Source organism: Crotalus tigris, unplaced genomic scaffold (genome assembly GCF_016545835.1).
Source record: "Crotalus tigris isolate CLP2741 ecotype Arizona unplaced genomic scaffold, ASM1654583v1 scf7180000018590.67127310178:1205815, whole genome shotgun sequence".
Taxonomy (NCBI): Eukaryota; Metazoa; Chordata; class Lepidosauria; order Squamata; family Viperidae; genus Crotalus; species Crotalus tigris.
This window is the reverse complement of record NW_024097092.1, coordinates 963,512-982,890: the sequence shown is the minus strand read 5'-3', so window position 1 is coordinate 982,890 and position 19,379 is coordinate 963,512. Positions and strand designations below refer to the sequence as shown.

The 19,379-nt window shown below is 43.2% G+C and overlaps 1 protein-coding gene across 2 annotated transcripts in view; it reads left to right on the top strand.

The window, feature by feature from the left end:
- Window positions 1-19,379, top strand: part of IGSF21 (immunoglobin superfamily member 21) — a 252,342-nt gene that overhangs the window by 55,138 nt on the left and 177,825 nt on the right. The window contains exons 3-4 of one of the 2 annotated variants that reach the window (XM_039355069.1): window positions 9,572-9,629; window positions 10,425-10,521. The gene's annotated coding sequence lies outside the window, so the exon portion shown is untranslated. The remainder of the gene's footprint in view (window positions 1-9,571; window positions 9,630-10,424; window positions 10,522-19,379) is intronic. The other variant, XM_039355070.1, reaches the window with a different exon arrangement.

Below are 19,379 nucleotides of genomic sequence, written 5' to 3'. Positions count from 1 at the left end.
AAAGGTCAATAAAACAAGGAAGGCCAAATGGTGGCCTACCCCCTCCCCAATGCAATGGAATGAGGGGGGGGAAGGAGTCCAGCATTCAACTCCCCGTTAGGGAGAGGCTTCGTTCTTTTCCAAGGCTGGGGATGATGGGACCTACAAAAGGGCCACTGAATTCAAACTTCATCGCTGGAGGTTTTTAAGGAAGAAGCTGGACAGTCACTTGTCTGAAATGGTATAGGGTCTCCCGATTGAGCACGGGGCTGGACTAGAAGACCTCCAAGGTCCCTTCCAGCTCTATTCTATTCCGATAGGGCTCGGCTAAGTGGACCTTCAGGGACCCCCTTTGCTCCAACACTGGAAGTTTTAAGAAGAGACTGGACAGCCATCTGTCTGAAATGGTGTAGGGTTTCCTGCCTGAGCAGGGGGTTGGACTAGATGACCTCCAAGGTCCCTTCCAACATCATCATCATCATCATCATCATCATTATTATTACTACTACTACTATTATTATTATTAATATTATTATTATTATTGATCATCGCACAGTCAACCAGATGTTCAGACTGGATTTGGCATTTTGTCTACCTGTCAAGTCCTTACCCAGACCTGGGATAGGCAGATGTGGATGTTTGATGGTATTACAGATATCATCGCAGGATGGAAGCAATTCCTATCATTATTATTATTATTATTATTATTATTATTATTATTATTATTATTATTATCTGCTGCATCTCAGTTAAAACCCGGATGGCTGCATTTAGTTAACTTGCTTTGTGTGGGGAGAGGATGACTTAAATGTGCTGAGTTAACCCCCCCCCCAAAAAAATTGTCCCATTCCTGAGGGGCTTAACTCCCCTAGCTAGAAACCGGCTGAATTCCAAAACCAGGCCAAGAGCATTGCGTTAAGTACAACAAGGATCTTTATTTGACTAGATTTCTTTTTCCTAATTCAAAAAAAAAAAAGGCAAACTATTAAATTCCCTCTCGCCATGAGCCCCCTTAATGGGGGCTTCCAATGCACGGGGGGGGGGAGCGTTTGGGATCCGGTCGAGGAGGAGGAGATGGTTCTCGAGAGGCAGGCCCTTTATGCAAATGCTGGGCTCTGTTACGACCAATGGGAAGAGGCGCAGCAGGGTCATTCAGTGAAGGGCAGCCCCAGGTGGGCAGCACTGCTCATAAGCCGCGTTTTGGCGGGAAAAGGAAGGGAGGCCGCTGAGGGGAGCTTGCTGAGGGGGGCATCTGAGGCACGCAGTGGGCACCCCTGGCCTCTCCCTCTGGATTAGGGACCCTGCAGGTGCCAACCTGTGGCGGATCCTTCATGCAGTGCTGTCTCCCCTCAGATTGGCACCCCTGCCCTGCCTCGGCCTGAGCCCCGCAGGCAGCGCCTCAGAGAGAGGCTTCAGCGCCACTTTCCCGCCAAGGTGGCGAGGCTGCCTGGCCTGAGGGGGGGGGGAATTCTGCCCTTTCCTTTCCTCCCAAGCTGGACTGGCCTCTTCTCCAAAGGACCCCGCTTGCCCTCAGCTACCTTGGCCTAGAGATCTGTGACAATAAACGAGAGCCGGGAGCGTTAATAACTCATCAGCGTGCGCCTTCAGAGGCATTTTTAACCAATGCTTCTAAAATGAGCGATCGCCCAGCCCATTAGCCCCACACGGGGGTCTATGGATTGCGGGGTGGGGGGGCCTCCGGCGTTGTTTAAACATGGCCACCCAGGCAGGGAGGGAGACCAGCCGGCCCTGGTTTGTCTTGCAAACAGCTCCGAGCCAGCTCGTTTTTTGTCTTCCTTGGCTACAGCGGAGGGGAAGGTGAGCTGTGGGAAAACAAAAAGGCAGCCCGTTTCTCCGTCTCCTTTATGACTTTCGTGGGTGGGTTGAGGTGGGTGTGATTTGGCGGGAAAATGCCCCACAAGACCCACTCCTCCAAGGGAGAGAAGTGCTGAAAACTTAGAGCCACCCTTTGCCCTCGCTCTGAATTGGCTTGGTGGCTGTGTCACGTAGTCAAGGTGGATCGCCAAAGCCTTCTGGGACGCCACTGTGCAGGATCCTTCAGGATTCCTGGTTAGCTGGACTGTCCGGTTGGCATTCATAAGACAGGTCACCCCAAAAGTGGTCAAACAACTTGGAGAATTGTTGCTGAGGCTTTGGGAGAAATGTAACTTTGTGGTAGACCTTCTCTGTCTTTAAGGCAGCGGTCCTGAGTTCATAGATTGACGTTAAACGGTTGGGTTGAGGAAGACTCTCAATCAATTAGAATAGAGCTGGAAGGACCTTGGAGGTCATCTAGTCCAACCCCCAGCTCAGGCAGGAAATTCTATACCATTTCAGACAAATGGTTGTCCGGTCTCTTCTTAAAAACTTCCAGTGTTGGAGCATTCACTGCTTCTGGAGGCAGGTTGTTCCACTGGTTAATTGTTCTAACAGTCAGGAAATTTCTCCTTAGTTCCAGGTTGTTTCTCTCTTTGATTAGTTTCTTGTCTTGTCTTCTGATACTTCAGAAAATAAGTTGACCCCCTCTTCTTTGTGGCAACCTCTCAAATACTAGAATACTGTCCCCCCCCCCAAATCCTTCTTTTCTCTAGACTAGCCAGACCCGAATCCTGCAACCGTTCTTCAAATGTTTTTGTCTCCAGGCCTTTAATCATCTTAGTTGGTCTTCTTTGCACTTTTTCTAGAGCAGTGGTTCTCCACCTGTGGGTCGGGATCCCATTTGGGGTCGAATGACCATTTCACGGGGGTCACCAAACAAGGCTGTCCGCCATTTTTTCCCCCTTTTCTTTGGCCACGCCCCTGGCACCCGGTGATGTATAAGTGGTTGGGGGTCACCACAACATGGGGAACTGTATTATGGGGTTGCGGCATTAGAAAGGTTGAGAACCATTGTTCTAGAGTCTCAACATCTTTTTTGTAAGATGGTGACCAAAACTGGATGCAGTATTCCAGGTGTGGCCTTACTAAGGCTTTATAAAATGGTACTAACATTTCACGTGATTTTGATTCTATGCTTCTGTTTATACAACCAAGGATTGTATTAGCTTTTTTAGCTGCTGCTGCACACGGCTGGCTCATGTTTAAGTGATCGTCCACTAGGACTCCAAGGTCCCCCTCTGTTTTTGACCCAGGTTTCGCCTACTCTAGTCCCTTTGGTTTTTCTTGCCCAGGTGCAAAATCTTGCTTTTTCCAACCTTAAATTTAATTTTGTTGGATAGGGCCCATTGTTCAAGTCTGTCAAGATCTTTTTGGATTCGGAGTTTGTCTTCTGGGCTGTTGGCCATTCCTGCCAGCTTAGTGTCATTTGCAAATTGGATGAGTTCCCTTCAGTTCCCTCATCTGAAGTTGTTTATGAAGATATTGAAGAGTACTGGTCCTAAGACAGAATCTTATGGTACCTCACCCTCCATGTAAATCAATCCCCCGTCAAGATCAATTCTGCAAGATGGGATCCATGGTGTGGTAGCACCATGCAGGAGCTTCTTGTAAAGTAGGGTCCATGGTACGTAGGCGATATAGAAATTCCTTGATCTTCAGGATCTCGTTTTATTGTCTTAGACATTTGTCAGATGCTTCAACTTGGAAGGGTGCCCCGCCCCACCGTCCCAAAAATATTTTAAAAAATATTTGAAATAATGCTTGATGACCTCCTCCAGAACGTTCGCTCGTTTTAATCCAGAGGAAGGTTGATGGCTAAATAAAGTGAGACGCCAGTGAGCCGGTCTCTCTGTTCTCATGTTCCCTGTTCTGCACTTTTTAATTCTTCCATCTCACAAGCACATTTGTGGCTGCTAAACAAGAATTGATGAATGTGCAACATCTCTGAATTTATTGCTTTATCTACCGGGTGTGTTCAATGAACTGAGATATCTATCTTGCAGGGCCAGGATTGCTACTGGTAACAATCAAACCGAGGTAGTCTGATCTCCCTCTGGCTCCAATTCAAATCCAGCTCCCCAAATACAGTAAATCAGGAATAAATCAGCGTGTTTTTCCCCCCCTCTTCCTTTCCCCCTAGGACCAGCATTCTGCTAGCAAGACTTTTGTAAATTCCACTTTTTAGAGCATTGGTTTAAATCAGTGGTTCTCAACCTTTTTATTGCCGTGACCCCCAACTGGTCGTAAGTCGAGGACTACTCAACTGGTGCAGCACCATTTGCAGAAGGGGACTTTTGGCGGGCTCAGCAGGGCAGAGACAGCCTGGACAATTCCTATTAGCTTTTGAAAGCCAATAGAATTAGACTCTATTCAAGAGAGTCTATTCTATTGGCTTTCAAAAGCCAATAGAATAAAAGAGAGTAGCACAGCTAAGGAAAAGGGGGGGGAAATGGTGGACTGCGTTGTTTGGCGACCCTCGTGAAATGGTTGTTCGACCCCAAATGGGGTCCCGACCCACAGGCTGAGAACCACTGGTTTAAATCCAGTATTCATTCGGTCATTGTAAGCCTTGCTCATCACTGGCAAGAAAATTCTTCCTTTTCAAAAATGCATTCCCCTAAAATGCGCGCGCACACACACACACACACACACACACACACACACACACACACACCCAGTCTTTCTTCCCTAACACACACATTTCTGCACGTCTTGATATTGTACTGTAAGTTTTAAAAAAGGGAGATTGATTCTGGATCCTCTCGTGCTGCGGAACTAAGAGACCCCCTCCTTGGCTTTGATGGTAAAGAGAGCTGTAGTTTCACAAATAAAGTATTCCGCGTCCTTTCTCTTGTCTAATCTTCCCTTTTTGATAGAGTTTCCTCCTGTCCTGTGTGGTCAACCTTCTCTATCCTTCCTCCAGGCGATTGTAAATCTCCCTGAAAACCATTTAGGGGGATCTTGCAGCCCTGAGACAAATTAAGAGAAGGCCAAGAAAAGAAACTCAGAAGATCAATGCTGAGTTTTTTTTCTCCCTTCCCCTAAGTCACATTCATATTTTTTTCCACCTTTCATTTAATGGCAAAATCAATGCAAATCTTTGTAAGTAAAATGGGGGGAGGGATGTATTATGGGATGCATCTATCAAGGGGAGGAATGCACTTGTTTTTAAGGTTGGGTAGCAGGTCTAAATGGTGAGGGACCACACTATTTATATTTCGTTTTCGTAGCGCTTGTGGCTGTGTCCCGCCGCTTGGTGCAATCAATCGTTTTGTGGTTTCGGTAAGCTTTTTCAAACTTGCTTGTTCTTTGGCTGGTGTTCTTGGTTTATATTTATAGACCACTCACGTAGCATATAACTTTTGTTTGCTGACCGCCTAGAAATGAAAACTCTTAAAAGATATACATGTAAAAGACCTTTAAGAAAGTTCTCGGAGATAAGAACGTAAAGACCTTTAAGAAAGTTCTCAGAGATAAGCATGTAAAACTCAAATAAGGTCAGGTCAGTTTTCTCCTTGTTTTCCCTGATCTTCTTTGACAGGTGATATAATCTCATTCTCTCCCTGCATTTCATTTTTGTCTTCTGGCTCGTTCCCTTGAGTCAGGCCTCTAACGTCTTAAGTCTGCATTGAAATTTCCTGTTTCAATCTGTCGTGCGATTATGATATTTACACCGTTTTCCTGTCTAATTTGTGCCCAGAGTCGTCGCAGTGTCTAAACGTGATAAATAAATTATTGAATTGATGTTATTGAATTGAGAGTCCCAGCCACGTAAATGCACAAGCTTGTAGGGATCCTGCACGGTTCAACTCTCCTACTCTCTGTACTTAGAGGTGGGTCGATGAGGGTTATAACCTATTAATTAATTTCCTTCCTTTTATTTTTAATTAGATATTGATAATGGATGCCAATGGGAGAACCCTTCGAGTGGTCAGGGGTCAGCAAATTGGCAGAGAAGGAAAGGAAGACATTGTTAAGATAGGGTGTGTAAAAAATATTGTCCATACAGAACAAGCCGAAGTGGCACAGCAGTTAGAGTGCAGTATTGCAGGTCACTTTAGCTGACTGTGTTCAGCAGGTCAGCGGTTCAAATCTCACCGGCTCAAGGTTGACTCAGCCTTCCATCCTTCCGGGGTAGGTAAAATGAGGACCCAGATTGTTGGGGGCAATGTAAATATATAGATATACATTGCTTACTGGTGTACACCGCTTAGAGAGTGCTTGCACTTAAAGCGGTATATAAGTCTCATAAATAAATAAATAAATAAATAAATAAATAACCATGGAAGTTGCTTCTTGTCCTGCCTTCAGGCGCTTTGGAGAATAGCTTGACTCCCTCTTCTTTGTGGCAGCCCCTGAGATGCTGGAACACTGCTATCCTGTCCCCCCTCGTCCTTCTCTTCATTAGACTAGACATATCCAATTCCAGCAACTGTTCCTTATATGTTTTAGCCTCCAGTCCCCTAATCATCTTTGTTGCTCTTCTCTGGACTCTTTCTAGAGTCTCAACATCTTTTTTACATCGTGGTGACCAAAACTGGATGCAGTATTCCAAGTGTGGCCTTACCAAGGCCTTGTAAAGTGGTATTAATACTTCACGTGATCTTGATACTATCCCTCTGTTCATGCAGCCTACGACTGTGTTGGCTTTTTTGGCAGCTGCAGCACACAACTGGCTCATATTTAAATGATTGCCCACTAGGACCTCTTGGGTTAAAATTCCTGTTTTTGGGAATGTTTGAGGAGCTAAACTTTTTATAGTATTTATTTATGTCTGTCCCATTTGAGCAGAGAAATAACTGCTGGTGGAGTGATTCCCAGGAGATGTTTTTGACCGGTCTGGGGTTCTCCAAGTTTGAAGCTCTCCTGAAGAAAAATTTAGGAACAACTTAGCTTGTGCACAATGGTGGTCTTCCAAAACACTTCTTCTTTCAAAGCTAAAAGAGTCCTCCTAAATTTGGGGGGGCAGGAGAGGGTCTTGGCTTGGAGGTTGATGGGATTATGTTGCTTCCTTGACTTTCATGCACTGATGATGTTACCTAGTTGGGTAATGAAACGTCTGCAAGAAAACAAGCAAGCTCAGAGAGCACCAAGGACCCCTCATGTCAACTCTGGGCTACAAATATTCTCCTTCATTGTTACTTTCATCCCTGTGAACCCACTTTTCATCATCACCTTTCTTCCCTTTTATATAACTGCTCCTGAGCTATTCAGCCCAAGAATTTGCGTCTTCTTCTTCTTCCTGGTTTGAGCTTGTGTTGGTTTCATTTTATGTTGCCTTAAAAGGAATGGATCTAGGCAACCATCAAAAAGGGAATCCATAAATCTCATTTGAGAACCAGGGAAGGGAAAATAAAAGGCGTGAAAAGTATTTTTATGTACTCCACATATGCACACACACCACTTTTACTTTTCTGTTTGAGGTTGTGTTTTTTTCCCCCCTTCCTCTTTTCCCTAAGCAAATTTCCCAAAACAAATTTAAAAGAAAACTCGCCTAGCAAAAAAAAAACACACAGTTCGGTGGTTCTCACCAAAGACAAGACGTGCTGAGGTGATATTAAATTCGTTCTCAGCAGAATGAGTTTCATTTCAGCTCTGAATTGGCACAAAATCAAGTTTTGAAGTGGAACCGGTTTCCTCCGCCATCCTCCATTCTCCGTCTCGCTCACAACTCCATTCAGACAACCAGCGTGAAAGTTTAATTTTCTTTGGTTGTATCAACAGTGACTGCTGAAACCTGGTGAAATCTTTATTTTCAAAGGAAGGGCTGGCAGCTCTGGACATCAAACCTTTCCTTGCCAGCCTCTTTGAGAGCCAAACCCATAGTCAACGTTAATCCATTTTTTTTTAGGGGAAAAAAAATTAAACATCCTCCATTCCTGCTTTTTTTACAATGAAAACCATATTCAGGGTTAGAAACGCTTTCTTTTCACATCCAGAGAAAGAGGCACATATATACAAAAGATCCTAACCGGAAAAGGTGCAAAACCCTTGGTTAAAATGACCAACTATATCTGCCAGGATTATTTTATTGTGTGTTTAAAAAAAACAAAAGGAAGAAAAACATGTAATTTCTGGATTCAGGAGTGAGTTGAGTGGACAGATAATAGGGTTTGATAGATATACTATTCTTTAAGGCAGTGATTCTCAACCTTTCTAATGCCGTGACCCCATAATATAGTTCCCCATGTTGTGGTGACCCCCAAGTGGGTGTGGCCACCAATAAGAGGGAGTAGGACAGCTAGGGAAAAGGGAAAAAAATGGCAGACAGCATGGTTTGGTGACCCCTGTGAAATGGTCATTCGACCCCAAATGGGGTCCCGACCCACAGGCTGAGAATCGCTGCTTTAAGGCAAATGAGAAGGAATATGAGCAAATGCGTTCCTTTGCATTCTGGAACCTTACAGAGGAATTAAACTACATATCCCATTGTCCCTGGTTAGCATCCTTGTCAATGGAGTTGTAGCTGAACATATCTGGAAAGCATCTTTTTAGGGAAAGCTGCTTTTCAAGCGTTAGTTCGTGAAAACAGGCCACGCTACCTCAGAAACAGTACTCTCTCCACTATTTTATTCATTAGTTATTTATTAAGCAGATTTATAGGTTTTTATGCATTTATTTGCACCGTTCATTGACCCAGCCAGGCCTCTCTTGTCTGTGTAGATTATTTTATCTCTCTTTTTTTGAGTATGCAATGCATCCTTTGAATGTTTTTTTTTTTTTTTTTTTTAAAGATAGGAGTTAACGATCAGATTGCATTTCAGATTTTCTGGGTGAAATGCAATCAAATGCTTGCTCAATTTTGCAGAATAAGAGAGTCAGTCAGAAGGGACCTTGGCAGTCTTTTAGTCCAAATAGGGGACTCAACCATTTCAGACAAGTAGCTGTCCAGTCTTTTCTTAAAAACCTCCAGTGATGAAACACCTACAACTTCTGAAGGCAAAGCTGTTCCTTTTCAGACAAATTCCGGTGTTAATTGCCACCAAAGCTTCCAGGAGGATTAAAAATGGGGGTCTTGCTTCTTGTCCATTGGCCCACGTCCTGTCAGGGATCCCCTACCTCTGAAATAAGGGGTGGGGGTTCCTCCCAGGGGTTTTACTTAGGTGGCCATCTCTGTGTGATGGAGCCATGGTGGGAGGCCAGGGGAGTTTGCAGCTGCTTCCAAGAAACGACATTGGCAGGCTGTGCAGTGTGTGTGTGTGTGTGTGTGTGTGTGTGTGTGTGTGTGTGTTAGTGATACAGATGAAAGATGCATGGGGCTTAGCCTCTAAGTGGTGCCTTAATGCATTAGCAGCAACTGCTCTGCAGAAAGCCAGCGCAAAATGACATCGGCTTAATGTAATCTTGTGATGTGGCGGCACTGTGCCAGCAGCTGTAAAATTATTGGCTGTCGTTTTGGGGGTGACCTCCTTTTCCTAGCGGTCTCCTGGTCTCCTCATTTTTATTTTTATTTTTTTAAAAAAAGGGCCTTAAGAAGAATCATCTCACACCTACCTACTTTAGGGTCTTCGCAGCCAGCAGGGTTTCTCTTATCACACACACCAAGGTTCTAGTCCTCAAGGTTTAGCCATTTCCCGACCTCTATCCCGAATAAGCATTTCTCTCCCTGAATAATAATAAAGATAGGTGGATAAAAATACCAAATCCAGTCGAAACATCTGGCTGACTGTGCAAGTAATAATAATAATCAGGGCTTTTTTTTTTTTTGTCATAGAACACCCAGAACGGAGTTTCGGCACCTTTTTTGGATGGAACCTTGTAGGGTAGGCAAGGTGGGTTGTATGACATGTGTGAATTCCGGCACCTTTTTTTTTTTTTTACAAAAAAAGCACATAATAATAGTAGTAGTAATAGTAGTAGTAGGAGGAGGAGGAACACCTTACATCCTGTGATGATATCTTTAACACCATCAAGCAATATCTGCCTCTCCCAGGTCCTTGGGAAGGACTCGATTGGTGGATAAAAATACAAAATCCAATCAAAACATCTGGCTGACTATGTAGTGAACCATAATAATAACTTATTAAATTTATATGCTGCCCGACTCTCAGCTACTCGTGGCATAAAAAGGTTGGTCCTCAGCAGAATAATAAAACAATCGGCATTTTCGTTTTTGCACTTTTTCTGTCAGCTTTAGGAGACTTGAAAATGGGAGATTTTAACCTTATTCTTTTTCCTTTGGACTCTGAAAAAAAAGACAGCATATCTGAGCTTGCATAATTCAATAACTATGAGTATGTATAAAAAAATACAAATAGTTTCCAAGAACTCTTGAGTGATAAAAACTGATCTGTTTTTATTTTGCTTGTTTATTTGTATATGAAATTTAGAGACGGCCCCTGTTATTCAAAGAATATTGATATACACGTGTGTATTAACACTGGAATTTGTAAAATTAAGGGGTTTTTTTCTTCTTAAAAAGGAATTTGTGCCATTTGGTTTAGTTTTAAGAAACATTGGCACATCCAATCTGTGAAGGTTATCTATGACAGAATATCCTTTCCTTCCGTTTTTGGCTTCTGGACTATTAAAAAATAATAATCACATTTTGGAATTCTCCTGTCTAGGCGAAAAGAGAGCATGGAGATTATGAACAAAGAGACGTCCACGCTGCAGAGGACCACGAGAATCCGGTGAGGATACACCAGGTGTGAAGACTATGAGGTAAGTGAGGACAGAAGCAACACACAATCACACAAACACAGCTCTGGGTTTCTAATGGAGAAATAATTCGTGACGCTTTCCATATCGCCATTCAAATAGCAAACCCCTTTTTGTGTGACAATATCACTACATGCTTGCTTGCAATGAGGAAAATAAAAGTCCTTTGTAGATTTGCAATGAGTATCACCGTATTACACCTTTTAGGTGGTGCTAAAGACTGGAGGCTAAAACATATAAGGAACGGTTGCTGGAATTGGGTATGTCTAGTTTAACAAAGAGAAGGACGAGGGGGGACATGATAGCAGTCTTCCAATATCTCGGGCTGCCCCAAAGAAGAGGGAGTCAAGCTATTCTCCAAAGCACCTGAAGGCAGGACAAGAAGCGATGGATGGAAACTAAATCAAAGAGAGAAGCAAGCTAGAACTAAGGAGAAACTTCCTGACAGTTAGAACAATTAACCAGTGGAACAACCTGCCTCCAGAAGTGGTGAATGCTCCAATACTGGAAGTTTTTAAGAAGAGACTGGACAGCCATTTGTCCGAAATGGTATAGGGTTTCCTGCCTGAGCAGGGGGCTGGACTAGATGACCTCCAAGGTGCCTTCCAACTTTATTATTATTGTTGTTGTTGTTGTTGTTGTTATTATTATATGGTATAGAGTTTCCTGCCTGAGCAGGGGGTTGGACTAGAAGACCTCCAAGGTCCCTTCCAACTTTATTGTTGTTGTTGTTGTTGTTATTATTAAAAACAAGATATAAGTTGCATCATCTCTTAGTGCCCTTTTCTTCCCATGCAGACTAAGGTGGGCAAATTGAGGCGAGGTGAATTTGATTTCTATTCCCACACATCTTGAGTGCTGCGAACCAGCTCTGTTGAATCTCGTTCTTTCTGAAAAGTAGGAGGGCTAAACCAGAGTGAATTCAAATAAACATGTTTGCAGTAATCTTAGTAGTAGTAGTAATACTACTAGTAGTAATACTACTACTACTAGTAGTAGTAATAATAATAAAGTTGGAAGGCACCTTGGAGGTCATCTAGTCCAACCCCCTGCTCAGGCAGGAAACCCTACACCATTTCAGACAAATGGCTGTCCAGTCTCTTCTTAAAAACTTCCAGTGTTGGAGCATTCAGAACTTCTGGAGGCAGGTCGTTCCACTATTTAATTGTCCTCACTGTCAGGAAGTTTCTCCTTATTTCCAGTTTGCTTCTCTCCTTGATTAATTTCCATCCGTTGCTTCTTGTCCTGCCTAAATCATTGTTAGCTTTTTTTTTTTTTTGCAATAATTGCTTTCACTTAAGAAGGAATTGTAGGATGTCTTACAACACAACACAAGAAAACATCCTACATTCTGTATTCTCCATTTTCTAGAAAAAGACATTTCTTTTAATAAAAACAGGGCATTCATTATTCCAAAAGGTTTGTGTTAATTTCCGGGGAAAAAACTTTCATGGTTACAGCTAATGCAACATGAACCCCACAATTAATGCGCTGATGTATTGCATCATTATTTTTTTTTTTACAAAACGCACCCATTGCCCCGACATCGGAAAAGGTGTCTTGTAAGAGAATTAATTTGTCGGAAGCTTAACGCAGGTACTGTATTTCTCCTGGCACACTCAGACACATGAAAGGTGAGGAGAAGGGCTGCAAGTAATTTTGCATTAATCAATCTCTTTCTTAACGAACACGAGCCAAAAGGACATCCCAAGGCCACAGATGGGATGGGCCACCTTCTCCTCCGACAGCATTTTTTTTTTTTTGCAAAGAGATGAAATATTTTAAGATATATAGTTATTATGATTAATGTATGGCTGTTTAGAAATAAGTCCCTTTGCATTCCATGGGGCTTAACTGCCAGGTAAGCAAGAATTGGTGTGTAGCCTACGAAAGCTTTTTTATCATTACAATGGTTGTCTCTGTTCAACTGAACCCCAAAGTGACCAAACACACTAGCTAAAATAGCTGTTCCATGGGAGATGCTGCTTATTTATTTGAAATAGAGAATCCTAGCGATTTCTGTTTATTCATTAAGAAAATATATATGGCCTCCCAACTCTTTCGCGGTGACTACGGGTTGGCTCACAGAAAGAACACCCCAGATATAAAACCTAATAAACCCTCAGCCCCTTGGTGACATCCATCAAATCAATCATTTGATGGATGCCCATCATCCTGAGGTCTCCAGGCCCGCTGGCAAAATCAGGTCTTCCGGGCCTTCAAAAGAGTGATGAGGTGGCATACAATCTTATCTATTGGGGATGAAGTTCCGTAGGGAGAGAGCCACCACAGAGGAGATCCTTCTTGATGGACCTCTGTAAGAAAGAGGACCTGTAACATACCCTGCCAACAAAAGTGCGTATAGTCCAGGCCATGGTTTTCCCAGTTGCAATGTATGGCTGTGAAAGTTGGACCATAAGAAAGGCTGAGCGCCAAAGAATGGAAGCCTTTGAACTATGGTGGTGGAGAAGACTCCTGCGAGTCCCCTGGACTGCAAGGCGATCAAACCCGGTCAGTCCTAGAAGAGATGAACCCTGACTGCTCTTTAGAAGGCCAGATCCTGAAGTCCTTTGGCCACCTAATGAGAAGGAAGGACTCACTGGAGAAGAGCCTGATGCTGGGAAAGATGGAGGGCAAGAAAAGAACGGGACGACAGAGAATGAGGGGGCTGGACGGAGTCACTGAAGCAGTAGGCGTGAGCTTAAATGGACTCCAGAAGATGGTGGAGGACAGGAAGGCCTGGAGGAACGTTGTCCATGGGGTTGAGATAGGTTGGACATAACTTTGCAAGTAACAACAACATACCTTGTCTCCCTGCACTGGTGGGTTGGCTAAATGTAACTGGGAAAAGAGCATCCTTCAAATAAACTAACCCCAAGTTTAATTCACACCAAAGGTCTATCTAATGTAGTAGTCCTGTTTCCAATTAAGTCAAGGGTTACTCACAGTCTTCCATTCTGCGAGAATGTGAGGCTCATGATAGAATCATGTTGGAGCCATCGAAGTTGGTCAAGATAACAGATCCAAACCAGGAGCATCCATGAGGAAGCCAATGCAGAAACCAAGTAGGGAGATGTTCCTTCAGAAAGGTTGGCCCAACTCTGTGTGATATAAACTAAAAGATTCGTAGGCTGATTGCAACCAAGTGTAGATGGTTGAGATTTAAATAAATCAGTAAATCAGTCTCCACTTGGGAAAATGCAAAATAAGGATATAGCAACTCTGTCAAGAATGAAACTTTGGCAGCTACCTGCCTGTTTGTTTTTTCTTGCCATTAGAGTTAAGGGGGGGAGCAGAAGGTGTTGCCTTAAAAGTGTTTAGATGGAGAAATGAAACTGTGTTGATTCTGCTGAATACTGTGAGAGCCTGAGTCACTTTCAAGGACACTGAAGCAGGTGTGGAAAAAAAGCAGACGGTTCCCATTAAAGGGAAATTGTTTAACTTATTTTATTAAGGGCTGGAAAAATGGGATAGAGAGTAAGAATTTAACTTGTATTACTAAGCAAAATAAATCAACCCAGACAACACATTGTTCATTAAGCACTAATGAAATGTAATAATAGAAAATCAATAGAATATTATTTTAAAGAAAGGGAAATTGTTTACAGTGACTATGTGAAAAGGGCAGGGGCTTGGACCATGAGACTGTTGTTCAATTCTTTGATCTGGTGTCTGGGAACCTCAGTGTGTATTTTGCTTCGACAGAACTATGCCGTGTATTCAACAAACAGTAAGAATTACAGAACCGGATTGAGCCTGGTGGTTTATTTGGATTCTCAAGCTTTTCATTTGAGTAGGCGAGGCTTAATTCCTTCTCTTGAGTCCTGTGATAAAGTTCTCAGCACAGGGTTGAAAAACTGGAGGTAGGGACCTCTCTAAGCCCAGGTGGAAATACCCCCTTTCTCAATCATCTGTTCTATGGATCTGTATTTGACAGCTAGATTGGCACCAACGATGGAGATTTAAAAAAAGGCGGGGCTGGAATGAATAGATGGGCTCGGCGTTCATTTGAAGCAGGATTTATACTGGGGAAAAATGTATTTCTGCATTGCTTGTAAGAAAGAAGCCCACGTATATTTGAAAGGACAGATCTCAAATCAAATATTTATTATAGTCATACACCGGCATAAAAGAGATGTCAGAAATATATTGGTGCTCCAAAGTTAAATATTCTGCTTTTTCTTCTGTTTTGACCACTTCTCCATAGCCTTGGGAAGTAGCTGAGGTATCTTTTATATTAACCTGGGAGCCTCTGGTTGCCTTATCAGATTTATCCCTTAAATCCACCATCCTGTCTCCTTTTACGCATTCGGTATCTTCCTAATCCATTCCTTGGTTATTTCCAAGAGCTAATTGCAAATTATCGTGGGACAATAGCCAGTTTCTGAAGTTGATGAGTTTTTTAAAGGCAAACCAAATGTCAGAATCCAATTATATTTCATCTCTAGTTATCGACTACGGAAAACCCCACTTCTGCCCTCTCTGGATTCTGTCATACGATGAAGGGGAAGGGGGTGAACAAAGGGGTTTTATGGCCCTCACTTCCTTCGGTACAACTTCAAAAGGGACTGAATGTGGATACCAGCAAAAGGACTAACCATAACAATGGGGCCATCAGCTTTCATCTACTCCCCTCTGAAGTCTCCCTTCCGCTGCTGGCAGTGAGGAAAAAGGGGGTGGAAATGTAACGCCTGGGAATGTCGCTGGAAAGATGGTGGGGTGGGGTTGCTGGGAACCCCTTAAAACCTTGAACCATAGGGCTTGGGCCCCAAGTCCTGTCTAGAACGCCTGCAACCATTTTCTCTTAATAAAGATGCCTGTTGGAAGAAATATTCCAAGAGTTCTGTCTTCTTAAGATGCAAAGTGGGGAGGGTCCTTACACCAAAGATATCACTGAGTTTGCTTTTAAAAATCTCCTTTGTTGCTGGATAGGTGTGTGAATTCAGAATCCAGCTTGTATTGTTACCAGCTATGTCTTGGTCTTTCAACCAACGTACAGCCATTTTAATTGTGTTTTAGTGTGTCAAGCTTTGCATCAGATCAACATATTATAGGAAAGCAATTGTGTTAACTGCATGAGTCAGCCATGTTCCCTTGGTATTTTTTCGTTCCCTGGCACCATTAATTAGCAGGATGGAGCTTGAATATTCTCCTTGGAGAACCTTAAAATCTGGGAAGATAGGAGGGACAGAATGGTCCTTTCAGCTATTGTCTCCTTTACCTTTGATGATGTCTCTGTCATTTCACATTTCCAGCTGGATTTGCAGTGGGGAAGGGAGGGTGAAGATTTGCTATTTGGAAGATTAAATCGCATTTGTGCCCCAGTGAAAAGATGAACCCCTTAGGACAGGGGTCTTCAAACATGGCCCTTTTATGACTTGTGGACTTCAACTCCCAGAATTCCTCAGGCATGCTGGCTGAGGAATTCTGGGAGTTGAAGTCCACAAGTCATAAAAGGGCCATGTCTGAAGACCCCTGCCTTAGGAGTTGTGATTTAAGACCTTACTTAAGATCAAGGAGCCAGGAGACCTCTGTAAGGTCTGTGTGCTGGGATGTCCACATAGCTCTTGGTAGAAGATGCAGACAATGGGACATCTTTTCAGTCTTCCTGTGAACACAACAGAGGTGGTGATCTGTCTTATTCGCAATCTTTTCTCCTCTATTCCTTGGTATATGGAAGGAATGTACCAATATCTCAGGGGCTGCCCCAAAGAAGAGGGGGGGTCAAGCTATTCTCCAAAGAAACCTGAAGGCAGGACAAGAAGCAATGGATGGAAACTAATCAAGGAGAGAAACAACTTGGAACTAAGGAGAAATTTTCTGGCAATGGGAACAATTAATCAGTGGAACAGCTTTCCTTCAGAAGCTGTGGGTCATTGGAGGGTTTTAGGAAGACATTAGATAGTCATTTGTCTGGAATGCTATAGGATCTCCTCCTTGAGTAGGGGGTTGGACTAGAAGACCTCCAAGGTCCATTCCATCTCTGTTGTTCCATTATATCTGTTATATGGTGAATGAAAAGTGATTTCTGAAAAAGACCCGGGGTTGGTGGGGTAGAGAAAGAATGAAAGAGTCCCCTTTTTTTTTCCTGTGTTCCTGAATATTCCTCTCCCTATAGGCTGCCAACTAGATTTGCCAATTAAATAGCTGTTTAGAAATCTTTGGAGCCACTAATCAAATCTGCCAAAAACCTTAATGAGGACTTTTTATTTCCCTTTTCCATTTTTTAAAAGCACACTTAAAGGTTCATTAAAGATCCACAGAGGGATACAGAAAGAACCACGTAAACTTCTTCTAAATCAGTGAAGGGTTGCTGGCTTGCTTTGGACTAATAAATGTCCATGTTCTATTTTTGCTCTTCCAAGTTAGAAGCGTATCCACTCTGGTCATCTTCCCTTCTCCAGCTGTGGTTGATCTCTTTCCCCCTCAGTTGTTCCCAATTCTGGATAAATCTTGTGTTTTTGAGCTTCAGAGGGATAAACAAGAGACAAGAGATAAGTTGAAGTTTGGGAGATGAAGATTTGAGATTGTTTCAGGGATCCTCTGACTCAGGGATTCTGGAAATGGCAGTGAATATCACCTGTGGGTTAAAAAAAAGGAAAACAATCCAAGAATTGTGGAAATTTGGAACCCCCAAGCAGTTCTGTGGCACAAGGAAGGACAAGGTAAGAACAGATTCTAGGCAGTTGATCCTGCTAGCAAGAAGAAAGAAATGGAGCAAAACACCCGCCAGTCTTGAGTTTCTGGCTCAGATGCCCTTGAGAAGGGAGACTAATTTGGAAGACTTCTTAAAACTTCTCAAGATGATAGAAAATTCCCTCTTGGGTTGAACTCAAACAGCACACCACCTTTTCAAAGGTCTCTTTGGGTTTGAAGAAGCAACAGGTTGTAGACTGGAATGAGGTGCTAGGTGGCCTCTGAAGTCCTTGATGTTCTGGTCTTCATCATCTATGACCCGCCCAGTGATGTGAAGTATCCTGAAAGGTACCTCATGGATCTTCAGCCACTTTTAATGCAATCCATGGAGATGGACACCTTTTTTCCCGTCGGGCTTCCATTCTCCCTCACTATAAGAGTCTGAAGATGCTCAGCCTTGAGTGTTAATCCATCATAGTCCTGAAGATGCTTTTTATGTCCAATCCTTCATTCGGAAGCATTATGCACAGCAGTTAACCCACCTAAACTGATCCCGGACAAATCAGGAGTTTTGAGTCACTCCAGGGTCTTAAAGGAAGTATTATGGTCTAAGGCAGGGGTAGGCAACCTTGGCTCTTTTATGACTCATGGACTTCAACTCCCAGAATTCCTGAGCCAGCTATGCTGGCTCAGGAATTCTGGGAGTTGAAGTCCATGAGTCATAAAAGAGCCAAGGTTGCCTACCCCTGGTCTAGGGGATGTCATTTCCCTATCAGAACAGAAGAACGAAGGAAAATTCCAATTTTGTACCCAGTTTTGGTCACCACGATATATTGTGACTCTAAAGAAAATGCAGAGAATAGCAAGATTGGGAGCTGTGCGCTAAAACATACGACGAACAGTTGCAGGAACTGGATATGTCTAATCTAGTGAAAAGAAGGACTAGGGGTGACATGATAGCAGTGTTCCAATATTTGAGGGGGACAATTTGTAAGACAAGAAGCAAGAACAGCTTTCCTCCAGAGGTTGTGGTGCTCCATCACCGGAGGTTTTCAAGAAGAGATTTATCTGAAATGGTATAGGGTCTCCTGCTTGAGCAGGGGGCTGGACTAGAAGACCTCCAAGGTCCCTTCCAACTGTGTATTGTGAGATCCATACTCAAATTAAGGAGGAATTTCCCGACAGTGAGAACAATTAATTACTGGAACAGATTGCCTCCAGAATTTGTGGGTGCTCCATCCCTGTAGGTTTTCAAGAAGAGATTGGAGAGTCATTTGTCTGGAATCATATAGGGTCTCCTGCTTGAATGGGGGGTTGGACTAGAAGACCTCTGAAGGACCCTCTCAACTCTTGTTATTCTGAAAGAAATTGAATTGCATCCATTTCTACTGTAGTGTCTTCGCCTGCGGGTTGGTTTTAACAGTTCCTTAGATCTTTTTTCCATTGGCTGAAAACTAATTTGTGAATTCAAACCCCCGGGAGTAAAACATGCCCTGCCTGACTACAAAAATCGTGAGGGTGTCGGTATGGAACCCAAAACGCCAAGAGACCAACCAGCGTCTTCAGAAGTACTAATCTGTGATGTGACAGGGTTTAAAACCAGCCCAGTAGGGTTCTGGCAGTGCACCGCCAGTGCAGAAAAAATAATAAAATAAGCTAAGATGTCGGGGAACACCGACATGAAGCCCCCTCCTCAGGATTTTAAATAAGCGAAATCAATTGGTTGCGTTTAAGAACCGGCAGTTACACACGAGCGAATTAGAATAGTCAAGCAGATTGCAAATCACTGCTCAGGGATGGAAGCGGGCAGCAAATGGGGTTCTTTCTTCCAGCCTGCGGCAACGGTTGTGTGTCCTTCCGTTGTAACTCAGGAGCCTGGTCTGCAAGTATCTGCATGCCTCCTTTTTGTCAGCAAATCTTGAGCTTGAAATAAAAGGCATACTGCTCAGCCAAGAATAACGGCTCCCGAGCATTTTTGTAGAAATGGAGAAGACAAACACGTGGGTCGTGAAATTTGTTTCCGTCTGTATTTTTCTCTGAATCTTCTCCTTGGGCCTTGCTGTTTACAGCCGCTGCAAGCAAATAAACTTTGCAACTTAAGACATTTGCAAAAAGGCAGAGAACGAAGGCTGCTGCGTGGGATGCTGCAAAATGTCTGGGGTTCTTTTTTGTCACCCCCAATGGCTAAATTTGCAAATATAACCTCCCGTTCTTTTCATTTTTTC